The sequence below is a fragment of the Haliotis asinina genome, chromosome 1 (genome assembly GCF_037392515.1).
Source record: "Haliotis asinina isolate JCU_RB_2024 chromosome 1, JCU_Hal_asi_v2, whole genome shotgun sequence".
Lineage (NCBI taxonomy): Eukaryota > Metazoa > Mollusca > Gastropoda > Lepetellida > Haliotidae > Haliotis > Haliotis asinina.
In genome coordinates, this window is record NC_090280.1 from 82,890,490 (window position 1) to 82,913,835 (window position 23,346).

The window sequence follows — 23,346 nt, forward strand, 5'->3', positions numbered from 1 at the left end:
CCTTGGCCCTCCGTGTACGACAGCACGGCAATGATGATAACAATGGTGGCGACCACATTCTGTGCAGCAAAGAATCAAACGGAAGGTGACAATACAGAGACCGCAAAACAGAAAGAAATACAGATCAATTCGATGTGACTGAATATGTGTGTGATTTCAGATTACAAGTCACATCAGCCATATGGTGAATAAAACAAGTTATAAATTCATTTGTTTGAGTGGCATTATAACAGTTGATGGTATACAGATGACAAAACATAATGGATAATCAACTTTTTTATATTTAAAATAGTGCCGTTTCGGTATGGCTTCTTATGTTTGAAATAATGTTTGAACAAGACGCTGTATCGAAACGTCGCTATTATGAATACTTTGAAGTATATCCTTAAGGATTGTCATCTCCAAGGTATTAATTTATAATCCATTCAGTTAGATCTGCCAACGAAAGATTTTAGCTAAAATATCATGTAAATGCAAGATTCCTGTACATACGTCAATGTACAAACTGTTTAAAATGAAATTGTTTTCCAAATTGCTACAGTATTAATTTACCCATAGTGTCCAATAAGTTAAATACTTTCTTAATATTTAAAGTATATTTCCATTTAAGTTATCAATATAAATGTTTATATTTGGCCAGTAAATTTCCATTGCCCAGTGGCCTTAACCTTCATGTCTAATGTCAAAGGTCACATCTTGACCTCTCCAAAGCTTATGCAATTTGGAGCACATGCTTGTCAGTGTGTATTGGACCTCCATGCTGCCTAATTGTCTCTCAGCTGACTGTAAGTTGAACTATGTACAGACACACATGTGAGTACTTTATCTTTTCATTGCTAGAGTATGCTATGTCTAAATAAAAATGAAATTATTTGTATGCCAAAATGTTAATTGCTTAGTGCAAAAATATGTCACTATATTTCACACAATTTTTTTCAAATTTGTTGTTAATTTTGAACACTGTGCTCCTGACTAATACATTCACATATCATTCGAATGAAGTATTGAATGTCATGTACTGTGAAATTTGTAAATGTTCCGAATTTTATTGACAGCTATTGTTTGTCGTAGTTTTCTGAACCTCATCAACGTCACAACTGTAACCCTCAACGCAACTCATCTGTGAAGTTTGTATCTCTGCCTCAGCCACATACAAACACTAATTTCTAAAGGCTATAATAATAAACCCTGTTGATGCGAGTTTCAGTTTTGTGTTTTTGCATTAATATATCACATGATATGAATATAAAACTGGTACTGATACAACATACAAACAGACTATAGATTGTCAGCAACTGAAGAAAAGGTTTTACCATGCCTTTATCAATAGTCCAGCAATGTCATGACGGAGGACGTCAGAAATGGGTATGGGGTTAAATATTGACTCACTCGCTGATCACGCAGACATTTAACTGGAGTTATCATAAATCTGGATCTGTTAACTTGCATAGGCCGCGAAGTCACATGAATTTTTATGATATGGTTAGACTTCTAAGTCAATAGACCCGTGAAGGTCCCAGGGTAGAATAGGCCTTCAGCAACCCATGGACCCGTGAAGGTCCCGGGGTAGAATGGGCCTTCAGGAACCCATGCTTGCCATAAAAGGCGACTATGCTTGTCGTAAGAGGCGACTAACGGGATCGGGTGGTCAGGCTCGCTAACTTGACTGACACATGTCATCGGTTCCCAGTTGCGCAGACTGATGCTCATGTTGTTCATCATTGGATTATCTGGTCCAGAGCCGAGGACTAACATTTCTTTCGCTATCTACATGGAACCTAGTTGGATTTACACCATTCCTTCAGCTAATGGCGATTGCAAGAAATGTAAGACTAAATTAAAATAATAACAAATTTTAAAAAAATACAAAGAATGAACCGATGACATGTCAACCAAGTCAGCGAGCCTGACCACCCGATCCCGTTAGTGGCCACTTCCTACAAGCATAGTCGCCTTTTATGGCAAGCACGGGTTGTTGAAGGCATATTCTACCCCGGACCCTCACGGGTCATAAAGGTGAGTGAGTGGATGGGTGAGTTCAAATTAAACGATAAATCGGCAATATTTTAATCATGCCGTGACGAAAATATGTTTAGCATTGAAGTAGAACGTGGATATTATATAAGCCTGTCAGTAAAACAATAAAACAACTGAAGGTAGATCACGAGGTACCATGGGGACTTACAGTAGTCTTGTTGCCTGCATGGACCCTTGCTGGGTTTATAGCATCCCTCCAATTCAGCTGAACATATATTCTGAGATTAAGACCATGAGGTTACATACCGTTGTAGACAAGCAGTCTATTTAAACCCATTTGTACAACACATGCAACGAGTGAGTGAGTGTTTAACGTCACATCGGCAATGTCCCAGCCATATCGTGACGAGAACATTTAATACTGAAATGAAATATATGTATAGTATAAAAACCTGTCAACGAAGGACAATAAAACAACTAGAATATCACATACTAGTTAAAACTAGTATCACTATTCGGACAATACAATATAAAAGCAGGCTATAGATTGCCAACAACTGAAGGTAGATCACCATACTAGGGACCATGGGGACTTGCATTAACTTTGCTACCTGCATGGACCCTAGTTGGATTTACATCATCCCTTCAGCTGTTAGCAATTTAGGCACATCTAGCCAAAAATTAAAAATACACATATGCTACGATTAAGAACAGCGGAAAGTTTAAATTTACTGTAAATGTTTTTGGTTTTACGTGCCCTGTCAGGGACAATATTTTTACAATACTTCAAAACCCATTGAGGGTACAGCCACTAACAATTCAAGTTACTCGTCTAAACTACCAATAATTAAATGCATTTACAGAACATAATAATCAAAATTCGGTCAAGAAATCATTTTCTTTAAAAAATGCAATAATTAAATGGGAAGTAATTGTGTTAAAAAGATCCGAAATTGTTTTTACATTGAAATATTTGTCCCTTATGATGGAGAATTCAACACAGTCAAGCAGGATATGCTTGACTGTGGTTTTCTCATCATAAGGGATACAAAATGGAGGATTCTCACCTTTCAGCAAGTATTTATGTGTATATCTAGTATGCCCAATACGACATCGTCGTAAAATAACCTCCTCAAATCTGGACTGACAACCCAAGTAGGTGTAACAAATATACGGTTTTGTTTCATGTAATTTATTGATACCTACTTGGGTGTCCCACTTCACCTGCATCAGATCACGGATATAAGATCTAATGTTAGCTTTATAATCAGTGTATGGAATAAGACGTGGTGTCACAGATTTGTTGAGTGCTGCCTTAGCAGAAAGATCGGCCGTTGCGTTAAGGGAAATGCTTTCGTGGCTGGGTAACCAACAAAAGACGATGTCGTATTGGCCAGTAGCAAGATTAATATACAATTCAATAATTTCAATTAAAAGTGGATGTTGACAAGAAATATGTATAATAGCCTGAAGGCAAGAAAGAGAGTCTGAATAGATTATGTACTGTTTACGTTTAGGGTGTCTTTGAATATATTTAAGAGCTGTTAATATGGCGTTAGCTTCTGCTGTTAAAATACAACTATTATCTGGTAATCTAGAAGATATTGTTCTGGGTCCAATGACAGTGGCACAAGCCACTGCGCCACCGTCCTTGAACCCATATGTAAAAGAGGATTTATATTTGCTATATTTATGTTTTAATTGATTATATTCTTGTTTAGATTGTAATTCATTCGTTTCTGTTTCTGTTTTAAACGTAGGTAATGTTACCTCAACTTGTGGTCTAACCACATGCCAAGGAGGGGAAGAAAGAAGATGGGAAGGAGCTATGGTTTCCAGCTCAATGCCGGCCGAAGAAAGAAATGGTTTAATTCTGTGCCCTAGTGGTGGAACAAGAGAAGACTTCTTGTCGTACAAATCCTCCCAAAGTCGATTGAACACACAGTTATATGCAGGGTTAGATCCATTAGAGTGGCATTTAGTAATGTATTGTAAGGATAATTTAATACGACGTTGTGTAAGAGATGGTTCATCGGCCTCAACGTAGAGACTGTCAATAGGTGAAGTTCTGAAGGACCCAAGACAAAGTCTTGGAGATGGACAGAATCTAATAGTTTCAGGTTGCTTTTGCAGGTTCGACCATATACGATGGATCCATAATCAAGTTTTGAGCGGACGAGTGTTCTATATCAGTGGAGGAGGGTAGTTTGATCCCCTCCCCACTTTGAATTAGAAACAACCTTTAATAAATCGAGTGCCTTCAAGCTTTGGCTTTAAGGGATTTGATATGGAGCTAAAAGGTCAAATGTGAATTAAAAATAAGTCCCAAGAACTTAGCCTCCTTGACAACTTTGATAGGGATGCCACTTAGAAATAGTTCAGGGTCTTTATGAGGTTTATATTTACGGCAGAAGTGTATACAATTTCTTTTTGATTTGGAAAATCTGAAGCCGTTTTCAAGACACCATTTATCTATTTTAGTTAACCACAACTGTAGTTGCCTTTCAATAGTATGCATACTTTTCCCACAAGAAATATTAAAATCATCCACAAATAACGATCCATCGAGTCGTTTGAAACTTTGGATAAACTATTTATCTTTATACTGAAAAGTGTGACAGACAAAATATGTAGGAAGCGTATTTTCTTTCGGAATGATTAATCTGTCTGGCATTTCACGTCCGTCTAAGATACTAGCAGGGAAGTGAAACTGAAGTATGTTGTTTGTTTTTTATTCCTAGATTACCATGGTAATTTTATAATAACCGTGAAAACAACCACAAGTTCAAGCTGCAGATCGTTTCGTTATCTATAAATACATTGTCAACACTGACCGAGGAGCCTTCAGTTCGATCTTTTATCCGATATTCAAATGAAGTTCAATCATTTACGTGAGATTATGAGTTTATACCTTTGACTAACAAAGCCGAAAAAATGTTTCCATGTATCTGAACATACCTAGAAGCAAATATTCAGAACTAATCTTCAGCAAATGTCAGTAAAAGTTCCCTCTTCAAATCTGTACACCATCCTAAAATGACACGGAATATATGGAAATACATTTTTTAATCATCCTCTTCAATTCATTTTTCTGTGTGTACTTTGTTGTGGAATTTATAATTTATAAATTTATAAACTTCCACAATACTGGACTTAATGAACTGCCAGATTTTATGCTCAGGTATATAACACCACTATAACACAAAGAAGATACAAGATCCACTCTGCACCTGTACACTGACCCATCTTCCAGAAACAATCTCTGGAAATCTCTGAACAGAGGATCCACAATTACCAAAACAATTAACTAGGTTTCTTCAGAAATAATTACTAATGGACATAAGGTGCAAAGAATATCTCAAATGTTCAAAGCCTTTGTCAATAAAATTACATCTGGACATCATTGCTTCTTAAACAATGATCTTTGTTTTATTATATCAGAGACCATATCCCTAGAGGACATAGCACGAAATCTGATCCATTTCCTTTTCTGGAGTACTTACTAATGTCATCCAAAACACATTAAAGTTGTTTCAAAATGGGGTAAAAGTCTTAACAAAGTTTAGGAAAATGTCCTAAAGCATTCACATCCTGCAAACCAGTGAACAATTTAATATGAAGCTAATTTTCCAAATAACCATGTATCAACAAACCTTGAACAATTTGTCCATCTTAATAAACAACACTTTGGCTCAGTCATGAGACATTGGTAACCTCCCCAAAAGCTGGTGATTTCTAAGAAGCATTACATAAAATCTGGATTAAATGTATGTTTCAATATTCATTCCAGTTACATGAACAATCAACTGTGAGCTTGTAAATTATTCTGTTAAAAAAAACATCGTAAAGCAGGAGGCAAGAAACTTAGTTAGTGCCATGTTACTGCTGTGCCATGAAATGTCGATAGTGTTGTCTAAGCATGCCTGGTTCTGCTTTCAAACCACATGAATCTAATATGTCAGTTAGGTATAATTATTTATAATTGATTACAGTATTAGTTATTTTATTATCTTTCTACGTTTACTAAAGGATGCAAGATTCTTAAAAGATCTCTTGCTATCATTTCCAGTGAATAAAAATGACAGTTGTATTAATGTACCTCTCCTGAATTTATAGAAATTCCAAAATATTTAACGCGTGGTTTCTCATTTGAAATGCTTTTCATATTTTGGATATTGCGTGATAGGCATCTGCTTACACTGTCCCTTTTATTAAAACTTATTACTCCTCAAATACTTTGCGCTATTAACAGATAGTGTACTGCACAGAAGCCCTTCAGATTGTGTTTTTGAAACTTGACATCATAAAATTTGTGACAAATTTAAGAATATGTAAAATCGAAGGCAACCATATCCATCACATTGTACTTTAATGTAACATGTTTTGCAATTTTGGTCGTCCCTAACCGAAATTAGATCGCTGTCAGATTTGTTAACCTTGTGTCACGGCCTTCTCGCATGTCTCGTTTCAGCTTCATTGTCTACCAAATCAATGCCCAGTTTTGACTAAACTGTTTAGCAAAAACAGTGTTGTAGTTGCAAAAAACACCCGTGTTTATAATACTTGCGAAGCCTTAAACTGTTAGTTGTTGTCCTCTAATTGGTAATGAGTTTACATATGTGCGAAAGTGTGGAAATTCATGCAAATTCTCAACTTCGAGCAGATGTAGGTTTCGAGAACGATGGTGCCGACAATTCACTGATCGTGAGGCCTATCGCCTTCCTTTATCCACGTCAATTTTTTGTCTTTACCAGTGGTTCTGTTGAAGGTACTCATCAAATCGCAGCAATGTATAATAGATATTGCGAGTGTGAGTGGCATAATGCGAAGCACATCGCTTCGGAGGCTTCGTTTGACCCCGGAAATAGGTCTGACAAATCCACAATGCGCGTCCGGCCTGCTGATTGGCCGAAATCGACGCATGCGCCAGCTTTGATTGACAAACTATTGTCTGTCATTTAAAAACTTGACTATGAATTCAGGCAAGCGACAAAAATCATGTAAATCTCTCAAAATGCCATATTTCTAGGTTGTGTCATATGCTTTCTCAAGATCAAAACAGATAGACACGGCGTGTTGTTTTTTAATCAGCGCGTTTTTCACAAATGATTCTAAACGCACTAAGTGATCGACAGTACTTCTCTTTTTACGGAAACCACATTGTATATCAGTTATAAGGTTATTTGTTTCCAAGTGCCAAACAAGTCGATTATTTATCATGCATTCCGTGGTCTTGCAAACACAGCTTGTTAATGAAATCGAACGATAAATGGATGGATCCGTGTGATCACGTTCAGGTTTAGGTATAGATACTACTATAGCATCACGCCATGAAGAAGGAAATTTCACGTAAGTCCAAACATCATCAAAAATAGTCAACAGTTTGAAGACAGGTTTCTGGTAAGTGCTTCAGGAGTTGATAATGTATCTTATCAGCTCCTGTACCAGTATAGTGGGCTTGATCAAGACCGGTATAGAGCTCATGAATAGAAAATAGTTCATTATAGTCTTCCCCATTATCAGAACTGAAGTTAATAGTTTTCTTTTTCTTGTTGTTTTTGGTATTGCTGGAATAGGTACATAATTCGAAGAGGATGAGTGTTTAGCGAGGGTTTCACCCAGTTTAGTCGCAGTATGTGATTTATCTGTAAGTAATTGATCTCCATGTCTAAGATGATGGACTGTAGATTTAGTACCTCTAATTTTCTGTACCATGTTCCATACCTTGGACTTGGGTGTCCGAGAATTTGTTTTAGAGGCATAATTTTGCCAAGATTAGCGTTTGTTCTGTTTAAAAGTATGCCGCATTTAAAATTTTAAATTTATTTAAATTATGCACCATAGGATGGTGACGGAAATAATGTTCTGCTTTTGTCCTAGCCTTCCTAGGTTGTTTGCATTCATCGCTGAACCATGCTTTTCGAACATGTCGAATTTTGAATTCAGTTCATCAGAAAAACATTTCATTGCATCAGGAACGTCAATAAAACGTTCGGGTTTAAGTATTTTAGAACACAGTGTTTCATATGAAGCCCAGATAGCCTTTTTAAAATTCCGCCTTGATGATGGAGGCACATCAGATGGAGTTATAGATTTTAATATAGTAGGAAAATGGTCACTTCCACAGAGGTCATCGTGGACTGACCATTTAAATTCATTTAGTAGTTCTGAATTTGTGAGAGACATGTCAAGAGCAGAATAGGTCCCTGTACCTGGGTGTAAATGTGTGTTGGAACCATCATTATATATACATAAATCATTGTCAAAACAATAGTCCTCTTACAATTTACCTTTAGCGTTTGTAGTTACACTACCCCAGAGTGGGTTGTGCCCATTTAAATCTCCCATTATAACACAGGGCTTCGGGAGTTGGTCATATAGAGCTTGTAGATCAGTTGTAGAGATATAGAGAGAGCATAATGTAAACGCAACGTGCAAAGTTAGTCGTACTGCAACGGCCTGCAGATTAGTATTAAGTGAAACGGGGCTAGGATCCTCCCGTGGCCTTATCATCTAGAGGGGAAAAACAATGATATGCCTTGTAATGACGAAGGTCCAAATCATCTGTTTGTTTTAAATAAATCTCCTGCTACCAGATCGCAGAAGGTGTAAAATCTTGGACTCTTAGCTGTAGTTCATGTAAATTAGTCCTCAATCCTCTGCAGTTCCATTGTACAATATTGTTGGAAAAAACTATCTATTGGGGGGATGTATTGGGGATCTACGCCGTACTTTTTTTAGGGCGACAAGCTATGTGCCCTAGAATGGACGTATTCAGATACGCCTATATCTTCAAGAGATCGATATTTGTTGAATAACTGAATTCTATTTTGTGATCCTTTTGGGGCTGTGAGCTTTGTTGTTTGGAAGCATTAGGCTTAGGTTTGGGCTTAGTTTTAACAATTTGTTGTCTGTCAGCTGTTGAATGAGACTAGGGGCGTGACTGTGGAGATGATTTATGATCAGAAGATTTTGATGTACTAGGAAGTGATTCCTCAGTCTGAGATGACATAGCAGTGTATACAACATGTGGGGAGTCGGAACTGACCCAAGTCATGTAGTTTGGCAGCCTTTGGATGATTTTATTATTTTAGAGCTTGATTCAGATGATGATTTTGCTACTGTAGCATAACCTTCTGGAAAGTCAGATCTCTTCACCAGTTTCTTTGCCTCAGAAAAAGAGATATTTTGAGTAAACTTTATTCTGTTAACCGCCATTTGCTCTTTCCAAATTGGACACTGTTTAGAAAATGAGGAATGGTCGCCTGAGCAGTTGGTGCCTTTTTCAAAATCAACACTTCTGTTGTGTGTGTCTTCTCACCACAGTGAGCACAGACAACAGACAATGCAAGTATCTACACCGTGTCCATATTTCTGCCATTTAAAACACATGAGCGGGTTGGGGATGTAGATTTCAACTGGGATATTGCAGTAACCTGCCTTAACTGATTTGGGAGCATTTGGCGATGAAAAAGAAAACAGATTGGATGGTTTCATTGTTTTTTTAGGGTTGAAAAGCGCTTTACATACAGCAAACCTTGATCTTTCATCTCTGATGCTATGTCGAGTTCGGTCATATCAGCAAACAATCGATCACTATCTCTGATGATACCTTTACCTTTGAGCAGAGACCGTGACCGAAATAACCACGAAAGATTCAATACTCATCAGATTGGTTGCTTGTTGTTTCTTGCCGCACTAAACTAGCAGCGCACCCGAACGTAAGCGTCTAATGTTCTTGATATCCCCTGCAATACCTTGCAACACCAGCTTTAATGGTGTCTTGTCAGGAGTCTCAATAACAAGGAAACGTGGCCAATACTCAATCGATAGACACGGACTGTGGTCAGTATCAACAGGATCAAATTCAAGTGGGCTTTTTGTGTTTTTGTTGGGTATTTCATAAGCCATGGTTGGTGTCATATGGTTCATCATCCGAGCTCACCACCCACCACGGGTCACAAGGACAATGCTAACGTGAGCGGGCCTCCAGCTTGCAGCCCCAAGGATACCCGGATGATATACTCCAGTAGAAGAAATATAAATAATTAATCTACCAGATTGGCCCATGAGCCATCGCCTTCTGGCATAAGACTCTAGGCAAAGTTCATATGATCATAATTCAGAATAAAAAAAGTTATAGATCACCAGTAGTGCCAAGGCCGAAATTCAAAATAATTCCAGATCAAATTTGTGCAATGACACATACACAGTCCATGGACAGGGCTTGCCATGATCAGCCGATTGGTTGAATCGGGCCAATTCAACCACCCGTCTAGGTGAAGTAAGGGCAAAAGTGGTGTGTTGGGCAAATGGAACGCAGTTAAAAGCCCAAGAGCTGTCAACCACCAGGATCCCGTCCTCCACCGGCACGGGACGCAACCCACGGCAAACAGGTTGCCAGTAGTCGCCTCTTTCGACAAGCAGTGGGGTGCTTTGGACACATTTTGTCCCGGGTCCACACGGGAGACATGCAACGATATCATAAATGTATTAAAAAAGTAGGGTGAGTTATGACATTGTTTGATAAGGCCCCCGACTGTTTCATGACTATGTATGTCTGCATCTAAATGTCATCTTAACAATGTTGGCCGAGAGTAAATGCAGTCACTGAGGTGGTTAACGACTGTGGCTGTGGTTCCATGAGCTTTCTTGTATTGTAATCTACCAACTACTGAAGGGACGATGTAAATCCGTGAAGGTCTTGGGTATAATAGATCTTCAGCAACCCACGCTTGCCACTATAGCCGACACTACTTGATGCCAGAGGCGACTAAGGGGATCGAGTATTCAGGCTCGTTGATTTGGTTGACACATGCCATCAGTTTCCAGCTGTGTAGATCGATGCTCATGCTGCTAATCATTAGATTGTCTAGTCCATACTCGATTATTAACAGACCGCCTCAATATAGTTGGAATGTTGCTGATTACTGTGTAAACCTAAACTCACTCACTCACTAGTATGATTGAACTATTGACACAATGAATGGGGAGCACGTGCACAACGTGGGAGCCTCCTACACTTGCATGGGGTGACAATGGGGTGTTGTGAATCTTGACGTTTCTCAGGCAGGTCGATACATCACTCTAGACCATACATTTCTTACATGTATTCATGGTCAGGATTTTCAGGGTGAAATCACACACTATTGACTGACACCAGTCACCTAACAAGGGGGATAAATGAAAGAACAGATTTGCTTTGAATGAAATCCATGTGGTGATGCATTCTTAAAACATCCATTATTATTGTATCAACATTGATTCAATCCCGTATATCTTTCTATTTCGACAATCGTACATTGAAAGTACAGTTTCCCCTACGTTTGTTTTGAAGAGTAAATAAACACTCAGTCACACCATGGTTGAAATAATGCTTATATGACTTTAAAATTTAACTCCTTGTATGTAACAATTACATAGCATCTCCACGGATTAAAGAAAGAAAACTGTAGGGTATTACCTGCATTTTCCCGTTAGGCGTCATCTTCTGATGTTCAAGACGGAGTGTAACGATGGAATCGGGTGGTCTCAAGTTTATACTTTGTACCTATGGCGCCATGTGTACGTCATGAAATGGTATATGGTATACATCCAAGGTAAAACAGATCGTATTGTATCAAAATCGTGTTATGTTTGGCCATAAATGAAAATAGGAATGACACGTTATCCACAAATTATATCGCAATGTCCGATTAAAATCATTAGCCTACACAGATGTCTTCTGGCGTTATAATTGATTACTTTGGATTGAAATACAATTGGGAAGATACCATTATACGTTCTATATGACAAGGCTGTCTATTCGCCCGTTCTCAATGATGAGGTGCAATTCATGTCGTCAGCCATTTGTTCAAAATCCAATAAATGTTGTGCCCAGTATTTGCATTAATCACAAATTCATACATTTGCCCTACCCAATAAACACTGTTTCAGGTCTTCTGTCCTTATACTGGTAATGCTGGAAATGTCAAAGCTGGCAAAACGATACGTACGTTACTGTCGCCATGTCAGAGGCGATTCACTAAAGTTACTACTGTCATTTTGGAAATGCAGTTTGGGTTTCAGATTAACTTTTTGTAAGAACAATATACTTACCACTTACCAGAATAAGAAGCCAAACCATCCAATTCGGAGTAGTTATAGAGTGCTGAACCGTTGTCGCTAAACTTTGGATACATACGTTGTGTCGTTCTAGATGTTAGTGTAGCAACGTATCTTTCTGGCTTCAGGTAAGTACAATATCAAAGACTTACAACCAATACATTTGCCAGTTTAATAACGATAGGTTTCACTATAACTATAGTTCAGTATTGGAAAACTGCTCTTCAACGGCATAATCAAGATGCGTAGTAATCAAGCAATACATACGTTGCCATGCCAATACGTACTTCACTTTTTATACCACTTCATGCAAAACATTACACCAACAACACGTTTTTCCAGTATACAGCTCATATCGCGATCGGTAGCGCATATAGATTTGCAAAAGTAAAAATGAAAACCATTGACAATATACATACGCCACCGATACCTACGTTACTGGAGATGACGGAATTGAGTGCTGGAAACAATGTAAATGGTTTTTAGCTATGCCTACTTTTGTGGCGAAAGTCATCAAAGAGCAGACACATTTTGAGAGCGAAACCACATCAGGTGATTGTATGCATAATTAAGACGTCGTGTTAAACATATTACAAAGTGCACTTCTTTCAAATAGTCATTGAGTGTTTTAATTACCATCGTATCAAACGGGAAAGCGATGCTGGGGCATCATTTGGTGGTCCAGTTTTCGATCAAGGCATGCTAAAGTAACTGATACACATGTAACGACATTTCAAGCGCAAATGTCATATCATTTGAAGCCAGAAACCTTGGTATTTTTCTAAAACATTAGCACGTTAAATGGCTATCAGCGTTATTTACTGATGTTTTATTTTCACATAATGGGCTATGTGTTGGTAAAGAGGTAGCCTCCTCTCTGAATGATGCTAATTTTGAAATGAATGTTTGATTGTTTAATGGGATGGAAGAAGGAAAGGTACATTAGTAGCTAATCAGACATAGTAAAAATATTTATAACAACATTTGGATTTGTCATGGGTCTTTGCTATGTGAAACAGCATAATTATGTGGTAACGTGTGTATCAAAATGTATTATACATACGTTACTCATTTGTTAATTATTCCAAGTCCCGGGGTAGAAAAGGCCTTCTGAAACCCATGCTTGCCATAAAAGGTGACTATGCTTGTCGTAAGAGACAACTAGCGGGATCGGGTGGTCAGGCTCACTGACTTGGTTGACACGTATAACCGAGAAGATCATATTGAGAATGCCTTTCGTCAGAGGCGCTTGACAGCGACGACTTTGGTTGATCAGTCATCCCAACTGCGTTGATAGATGCGCATGATGTTAATCACTGGATTGTTTGGTCGATTACCTTTTTAAATCACTATCATGAGCTCGAACATTCTAGTGCTGTGTGTGCCGTTAATCAGCACAAAACAAGTTCGAAAGCATGCTTGATTGTGCCTAGAGGAAGTTGGGCGCACCGTCAATAATTGGTTCATAGGTATGTCTGTGCGACGTCAGACTGAGACACTGACGTATTACGCAACTGTAAAATATGGAATACAACCGGTTGAACTAATGATAATTTGTTATCAGAGTTTCTCACGTTCCCCCAAGGGTTGTAAATATCCTCATAAAGATGTTTAAAGACATGGATAAAGACTGGGTTAGACTTGCTTGAATATAGCAACAGTACTGGCCAATGAATTACGGGTGATGTGTTGATGCGCCAGGTACGGCATGGAAATATTAGCAGTGCGATGTCCTGTTGAAAAGTGAGGATATCAAGGTAGGACGTGGTTCTAAGGAATCTGGTCACGGCAGTAAAGGGCATTACCTCTCCCTTGACAGACATAAAGGGTAGCCCTATGATCAATGAATCAGTTTATTGCATGAAGGCCAGTGGCCCATATACAAAACATATATGTATAGTATGTACAACATATACAACATATGACACATGTTACAGTGAATCTCTTCTCAATAAGAGCGCATGATGAATAAACAGAGCCGTCTCATGTTGTAATAGGGATGCTTTACTTGAAAGTATTGAATAAAGTTTTGTAGCATTCTTGTATGATCGTAGCCATGGCGGGAAATACATCTGCCTTAAATCATTATATACAGGACAGATAAATAAAACGTGAAATTCATTCTCAACAGTGTTAAAGAATGGACAGAGCCTTTGTGATTGTATAACGGATGAACATCTTCCTTGACTGATACATACCTCATTTAGACCTAGTCTCAGGCGTATAAAAGCATTACGAGGGTTTGTATTACGTAGTTTGTATAGATACGACTCGGGTTCAAGTAGAGATTTAAACTCCCGATAACAGTCATATCTTGAACTTTCATATAGTGATGAATGCCAGTCCTGTTTAAAGATAACGATAGTCCTATAATCGTAAGTGAATCCATCCCAGGTCATGACACTTCCACCCCCCAAAAGTCTATATGAACCACAGCCTTTGAGCAACCCGAATCATGCAAATGCAAGTTTTCTTTCCTAGGGTGTTAACCTCAGCATCTCGATCGTCGTTTCATGATCGTCATTGAAGCAATAAGAATCGTTTCTCAAACACCTCACGTTAAGGTCACAGCCAGCATTATGTCACAACTAAATTCGCATTTTCCACTGTGAACAGTCTTGCAACTTCATGACACTCATATTCATTCATAATTGTCATACTGAAATCAGTCTTCATGAAGCTATTTACGAGTTTACATTGGTGCGATTTCAGCGCTGGTGAGTATATATTGAAAAGTTTTAGGATCTTGGGACTCATCTGGCTGACAAAAAGCATTCATTCATTTATTATTGTTTTCATTTAATTTACTATTTGGGCTGTGCGGTTACTGGAAACTGGTTATTTTGCTGATGTGGGCGTTTCATCTCTCGTGCTCAGGCTTGATTATTCTTAACTGCCTTTTTATGCCGGTTACTTTCATCATTTGAGCAACAAACATTAATTATAAACAGTGCCTATGAACTAGGGAGAGTGAGTGAGTGAGTTAATATTTAACGTCACATCGGCAATGTTTCAGCCATATCGTGACGAGAACATTTAAGTCTGAAATGAAATACATGTATAGTATAAAAACCTGTCAGCGAAAGACAGTAAAAACACTAGAACATCACAGATATGAATATAAAACCGGCATGAAAAACTAAAACATTGTAATTAAAGAAGACAATACATTATAAAACACGGGCTATAGATCGCCAACAACCGAAGGTAGATCACCATACTAGGGACCATGGGGACCTTAAATTTGCTACCTACATGGACTCTAGCTAGATTTACACCATCCCGTCAGCTGCTGGCGAGTGTACGAAATGCTAGCCAAATTTAAAATGACAAGAATGCTACGATTACAAACCTGGTAGACTCACATTTCCATCGAATGTTTTTGGACTTACGTACCCTCTCAGGAGGACAATAATTTTACACTACTTCAACCCCCTTGAGGGTACAGCCACTAACAATATAAGTTACCAATCTAAGCTACCAATATTTAAAATACATCTATTTACAGAACATATTACTCAAAATTCAACCAAAAAAATCAATTTCGTTTAAAAAAACCAATAACTAAATGAGAAGCAACAGTGGTAAAAAGATCCTTTATGGTTCTGACATTGAAATATCTATCCCTTGTGATGGAGAATTCAACACAGTCAAGAAGGATATGCTTGACCGTGACTCTCTCATCTCAGGGAATACAAAATGGAGGATCCTCACCTTTTAAGAGGTAGTTATGGGTAAATCTTGTATGGCCAACACGACATCGTCGTAGTATGACCTCTTCAAATCTGGACTGACAACCCAAGTGGGTATAACCAATGTAAGGTTTTATCTCATGTAATGTATTGATACCCACATGGGTGTCCCACTTCGTCTGCATCAGATCACGGATATAAGATCTAATGGTGATTTTGTAATCATTGTAAGGAATAAGAAGTGATGTCACAGATTTGTTGAGTGCTGCTTTAGAAGCAAGGTCAGCCAGTGTGTACCCAGAGATTCCATGGCTGGGTAACCAACAAAAGATGATGTCGCACTGGCCAGTTGCAAGATCATTGTACAATTCAATAATTTCTATCAAAAATTGATGTTTGCAAGAAATATTTTAAATAGCCTGAAGGCAAGGAAGAGAGTCTGAATAGATTATATATTGTTTACGTTTAGGGTGTCTTTGAATATATTTAAGAGCTGTTAATATGGCGTTTGCTTCAGCTGTAAAAATAGAACTGGTCTGGTAATGTAGAAGATATTGTTCTGGATCCAATGACAGTGGCACAAGCCACTGCGCCACCGTCCTTGGACCCATCTGTAAATAAGGATTTATAATTACTATAATTATGTTTTAATTGATTATATTCTTGTTTGTATTGTAATTCATTAGTTTCTGATTTTTTCAAATGTAGTCAGCGTTAGGTCCATTTGGGGCCTGACCAACTGCCAAGGAGGTGAAGAAAGAAGACGGGAAGGAGCTATGTTTTCCAGCTTAATGCCGGCAGCAGAAAGAAAAGGTTTAATTCTGTGTCCTAGAGGCGGGACAAGAGAAGACGTTTTGTTGTATAAATCTTCATACAGGGGATTGAAAACACAGTTATAGGCAGGGTTAGATTGATTAGAGCATAATTTAGTAATGTACTGTAAAGTTAACTTGTAAAGCCGTTTTCAAGACACCATTTATTAATCTTGTTTAAACACAACTGTAGTTGCCGTTCAATGGTATGCATACTTTTATCACGACAAGAAATATTAAAATCATCCACAAATAACGATCCATCAATTGAATCGTTTAAAACTTCTCATAAACTGTTTATCTGTATACTAAAAAGTGTGACTGACAAAATACTGCCTTGTGGAACACCCTGATCCTGATCAGACAGGTTAGAACCCACGCGGACTTGAAATTGTCTGTTATTTAAGAATGTGGCTATGAATTCATGCAAACGACCTCGCAAACTCGCAAAATCATGTAAATCTCTCAGAATGCCATACATTTCCAGGTTGTGTCATATCCCTTCTCAAGATAAAAAAAGATAGACACAGCGTGTTGTGTTTTAATCAGTGAGATTTTCACAAATGATTCTAAACGCACTAAGTGATCGACAGTACTTCTGTTTTTCCAGAAACCACATTGTATATCTGTGATAAGGTTATGTGTTACCAAGTACCAAACAAGTCGATTATTTATCATACGTTCCATGGTCTTGCAAACACAGCTAGTTAATGAAATCGGATGATAATTGGATGGATCTGTATGATCACGTCCAGGTTTGGGTATTGGTACTACTATAGCATCACGCCATGAAGAAGGAAATTCATGGCAATCCAAATATCATCACAAATTGATAAGAGCGTCTCTAAACAGGATTCTGGTAAGTGCTTCAGGAGTTGATAAATTAATGTATGTTATCAGCTCCTGTAGCAGTGTCATGAGCTTGATCAAGAGCAGTATGGAGTTCATGAATAGAAAACGTTTCATTATAGTCTTCCCCATTATCAGATTTGAAATTAATAGTTTACTTTTCTTCTTTTTTTTTTTTTTTTTTGATATTGCTGAAATTTAGGTACAGTATGGTTCAAAATTATTGAGAATAGCTAAAGCATTTCATATTATTAAACGAGAACAAATCAGATAAAATTGAATGTATTGTGAAAGTGAACTGACCTTTTCATGTTGTGCAGGTAACAATTTAATATTTTATCAAGTCTCCTTGAGCTTCACGGCACAGTCTAAGACGGATAGGCATACTTCCTATCAGAGAGGTTAGTGTTTCGTGAGTTATGCTGTCACAGTATCGGACCACTTCTCTCTTCATGTCTTCAATTTTTGTCAACCCCTTTTGATTCACACATTCCTTCATCATCCCCCAAATGTTCTCAATGGGATTTAAGTCAGGACTATATGCAGGAAATGGTAATGCAGTCACATGTTTCTCCTGAAACCACTGCTTGGCATGTTTTGCGGTGTGTTGAGGATCATTATCTTGCTGCAAAATCCAGTCATTTCCATAAAACACATGTGCACTTGGAAGGAGAAAATTATCTAATATGTTAGTGTTGACTTGTCACATTTCCCTCAAACACACACAGCGGGGTCGTTCCTAATAAGGATATCCCTCTCCATACATGAAACTTTGGGCTGTATTTAGGTCGTCGATACACCGGTGCTGACGCAGACTTTGTCAATATTTTCACATTATTGGGATATACCCATATTGAGCTTTCATCAGTAAAAATGACATTTTCCCAGTCAAAGTTTTCATGTGCCAAACACCACTCAACACGCCTGTCTTTATGTTCTTGTTTCATGAGAGGAGAAGGAATTCCAGTCTTTTTCTCCCATCCAAGATCAATCAAATTTCCTCTAACTGTAGATTTTGATACAACTGTTGATCCCCTTTCTATCATTTCATACCTGATGTTGGAGATGCTTGCCCTTTGCTTGCCCAAAATCCTTTCCCTCTTTAAAATTCTTCCTAATCCTATACACAGTAGAAAGAGGAGTTCCTGTTCTCTCTGCCAATGTATTTACATCATCAATTCCTTGATTACACAACTCCAAAATCAACCTTCTTTTATCTTCAGCAGACATTGTTGACAGTGCCGAGGAAAATGACGTCTGCTTCAAATTCAGGGGAGGTAACTCTAATTGTACTATACTCAGTAGGCCACGATGAGTTACCTCCCTTATACCATTACTTAGTTTTAAGTATCAGTGAATCAGTTGAGGTGTTAGGATAGCTCAAAGTAAGAAGAAACATTCTCAATAATTATGAACCAGACTACATATAATTAGAAGAGGAAGAATGTTTAGCGAGAGTTTCGCCCAGTTTATTCGCAATATCTGATTTATCAGTAAGTAATTGATCTCCATGTTTAAGATGCTGGACACTGGATTTAGTACCTTTACCTTTAACTTTCTGGACCATGTTTCATGCCTTAGACATGGGTGTCCCAGATTTTATTTTGGATACATAATTTTGCCAAGATAGGAGTTTGTTCTGTTTAAAAGTACGCCGCGCTTTAGCATTTAAAATTTTACATTTATTTAAATTATATATTTATTTTATGCACCATAGGATGGTAACGGAAATAATGTTCTACTTTTTTCCTTGCCTTCCTAGCTTGTTTGCATTCATCGCTGAACCATGGTTTCCGAATATATGGAACTGCAGAGGACTTTGGTATACACTCATCAGCTATGGAATTCAGTTCATCAGAAAAGCATTTAATAGTATCAGGAACGTCAATAAAACGTTCGGGTTTAAGTTTTTTCAGAACACAGTGTTTCATATAAAGTCCAGTTAGCCTTTTTAAAATTCCGCCTTGATGATGGAGGCACAGGAGATGGAGTTATAGGTTTTAGTATAGTAGGAAAATGGTCACTTCCACAGAGGTCATCGTGGACTGACCATTTCAATTCATTGAGTAGTTCTGAATTTGTGAGTGACAAGTCGAGAGCAGAATAGGTCCCTGTACCAAGGTGTAAATATGTGTTGGAACCATCATTATACATACATAAAACATTGTCAGAACAAAAGTCCTCTTACAATTTACCTTTAGCGTTTGTAGTTACTCTACCCCAGAGTGGGTTGTGCCCATTTAAATCTCCCATTATAATACAGGGCTTCGGGAGTTTGTCATATAGAGCTTGAAGATCAGTTTTGGCAAACGTCAAAGACCGCGAAATGTAAAGAGGACACAGTGTAAACGCAACATGTAAAGTAATTCTCACTGCAACAGCCTGCATATTAGTAATAAGTGAAGCAGGGCTTTGAATAAGGTTTTGTCTGACTAGAATGGATGATCCGCCAGTGGCCCTATCACCCGGAGGTGAAACACAATGATACGCATTAAAATGACGAAGGTCAAACGTATCTGCTTGTTTTAAATATGTCTCTTGGAGACATAACGCTGAAGGTGTAATATTTTGGAGTAATAGTTGTAATTCGTGTAAATTAGCCCTCAATCCTCTGCAGTTCCACTGTACAATATTATTGGAATAAACTATCTTTATTTGGGGATCTACCCCGCACTCTTTTGGAGGGCGACAAGCTATGTGCCCTAGAATGGACGTTTTCAGAAACGTCCATGTCCTCGAGAGACCTATATTTGTTAAACAACTGAATTCTGTTTTGTGACCCTTTCGGAGCTCTGCCACTTAGTTTTTTCAAAGGATCCGGCCTTTTAGGTTTAGTTTTAACGGTTTCTGAAGATTTTGGAGTTGATTGAGAAGATGGCTCATGATCACAGGATGCTACTTATTGGATTTGAGACGAAAGTGACTCTGGCGTTTGAGTAGATATTGTAGGTGAAAAAATCAGAGGAGCTTCTGATGTAATCCAAGTCAAGTCAGTTTGACAGCAGTTGATTTTGTTATACTTGCTTCCGACTGTGTTTTAGTTATGGAAGCATAGCTTTCTTTAGGTTCACACCTTTGGACCAGTTTTTTTGGCATCTGCAAAACTAATGTTTCGGGTGAATTTTAGTTTGTTGATCTCCATGTGATACTTCCAGACAGGACATTCTTTGGAAAACGATGAATGGGCACCAGTGCACTTTGTACATTTCTTAACGTTACTGTCACAATCTTCTGTTGTATGTGTCTTTTCACCACAGTGAGCAAAAACAACAGACAATGTGCAGTTATAAACCCCATGGCCGCACGTTTGGCGTTTGAAGCATCGAAGAGGGTTTGGAATGTACATTTCAACGTTGATGTTACAGTATCCTGCTTTTAGTTATTTTGGAACATTTGGAGAGGAGAAAGAGAACAAATATGTATTTGTGTTTACAGTAGCATCATTTCTATGGGTTGTAAAACATAAAGGACACCTTGATCCTTCATCTCTGAGGCAATGTCAAGTTCTGACAGTTCACGGTCCCTGACAACTCCTTTGCTCGTGTTAAGTGTTTTGTGAGCCGAGATCGTAACTGCAATGACGACAAAAGATTTAGTACTCATAAGATTGGTGGCTTGCTGCCTTTTTGCACACTCAACCAGAAGGGCACCGGAACGTAATCGCCTAATGTTTTTAACATCACCGGCGATGTCTTGTGTACCTTTAGCTACGGCAAAACGATTCAACTTTAAAGGGGTCTTGTCAATAGTCTCAACAACAAGAAAACGTGGCCAGTAATCAATTGAGTTGGGCAGTCTGTGGTCAGTTTCAACGGGATCAGTATCAAGTTGACGTTTGCTCTTCTTTTGAGGGGTTTTGTAAGCCATGTTTAGTTAGATTTCATCATCTGAGCTCCCCACCCACCACGGAGTATCACAAGGACAATGCAGAATGCAAGTGGGTCTCCGACTTGCAGCACCAAGGATACTCAGATGATATACTCTAGCGGAAGAATTTTAAGTAACTAATCCACCAGACTGGCCCATGAGTCATCGCCTTCTGGCATAGGACTCTAGGCAAAGTTCATATGATTATAATTCAGAATAAAAAAGGTTTCAGATCGACAGTAGTGCCAAGACCGAATTTCAAAACAATTCCAAATCAAAATTGTGCAAGGACACATACACAGTCCATGGACAGGGCTTGGCATAACCAGCCGATTGGTTGAACCGGGCCCATTTGAACCGGGCCCGTCTAGGTGAAGTCAGGGCCAAATGGTGTGTTGAGCAATAGGAACAATGATCCTGCTCCCATGCCCTCAACCACCAGGATCCCTTCCACAACCGACACAGGGCCGCAACCCACGGCAAACAGGTTGGTGGACCAAATATCCCCCCGGGTCCACAACAGGGGTGTTGGCGAGCTCTTGGCGTTACCCAGCACTCACCACGAGGAGGTGGCTCGATACGGATGCCAACTAGGGAGAGATAAATTGCAGATTTGAGAATCTGAAACGAGATAACGATTTGAATATTTCAGATTTTAAGTTAAATTAGGTTTTCGGGTTGTCCACAGAACAGTAATCCCATTGAGCTCTTTATAGATAACCACAAAACCCAGCTGCAAGTCCACAATAAAAAAGATACCCCTTTTTTATATTGAAATGTACCTACTATTTTATGGTTAGCTCGAATTTAACAGCTATCGTGTCAATATTTATGTTTTGTTGAAGGTCTTGAACGACGTTAGAGATTAAATATTTCCACATTAATCACATTTTCGAAAACACCGTTATTTGATAGATAATCAATGTGAAGCAAATACGTGTCAGCTTCTTGTGTGTGTGTGTGTGTGTGTGTGTGTGTGTGTGTGTGTGTGTGTGTGTGTAAAATCGGGTTCGAAATTCTGACGAACGGTGCCAGTATACATTATTTCATCCCTTTTAATGTACCAGGTGATCCTTGTGTCCCTGGATACATTAGAAACATTAACTACCAAACTGCATATTTGAACCTCAAGTTTGAGTTTTCTTCATATTCAGGTTTCGGCATTTGAATCCCGAATCTGAATATTTTGTTCAGATTCGACATTATCACCATCAGTGTCAATATAAATTATTTCACCCGTTCTAAGGTACTAGGTGCCCCTAGTAAACTAGGTATCTCAATAACATGAACACCCAAACCTACAGGTTTTTTTTCCATATTTCGATCTCAGGTTTGAGTGTTCTTCACATTCGGGTTTTGGCATTTGAATCCCGAATTCTTTTTCCTGGGTATCGTAAAAGCATAACCAACTGAACTGCAGTGTACTGTGACGAAATCCTACGCCAACACCTCCTTCAAATCATTGACCGACAGAGGGAGATGTTTCCACAGGTCAATGCCCCGCCCCACACAGCACATCACACTAGAGGCTTCCTCCAGAACCACAACATCAATGTGCTCCCCTGGCCCTACAAATCACCGGACTATACAACCCGATATAACATCTGTGGGATGCCCTGGACAGACGAGCGCGACGCCGTAATCCTCAGCCCCAAACATTTCAGCGACTCGAACAGGCACAACAGGCAACAGGCTGTGTATATTATATTGTTTTGAAGAACAGTCAGAGTTCTGTTTTGCATACTAGATATTCCCGTGTCTCGTGAAAGTTAGAGAGTGTCCTTCAAAAATATGTTGGCAAGTCCCACAGTTATTTCTGTTACATGTGGACACAATTCAATATAAATTTCATAAAAGTAAATTTTACTTTGGTTAGGATCTTTTTAAGATTCTGATTTTGTCTTTTCCTACGTATCATTTTTCTTTGTCTTATTTTTCTAGATTTCCAAATCAATGTTGAAATCTAGAAATGTACAGTCAACAATGCCATTTTAGAAAGTGGTCAAATGTAACATCTTGAGGTTAAGCGGCTGACCATGTGTGCT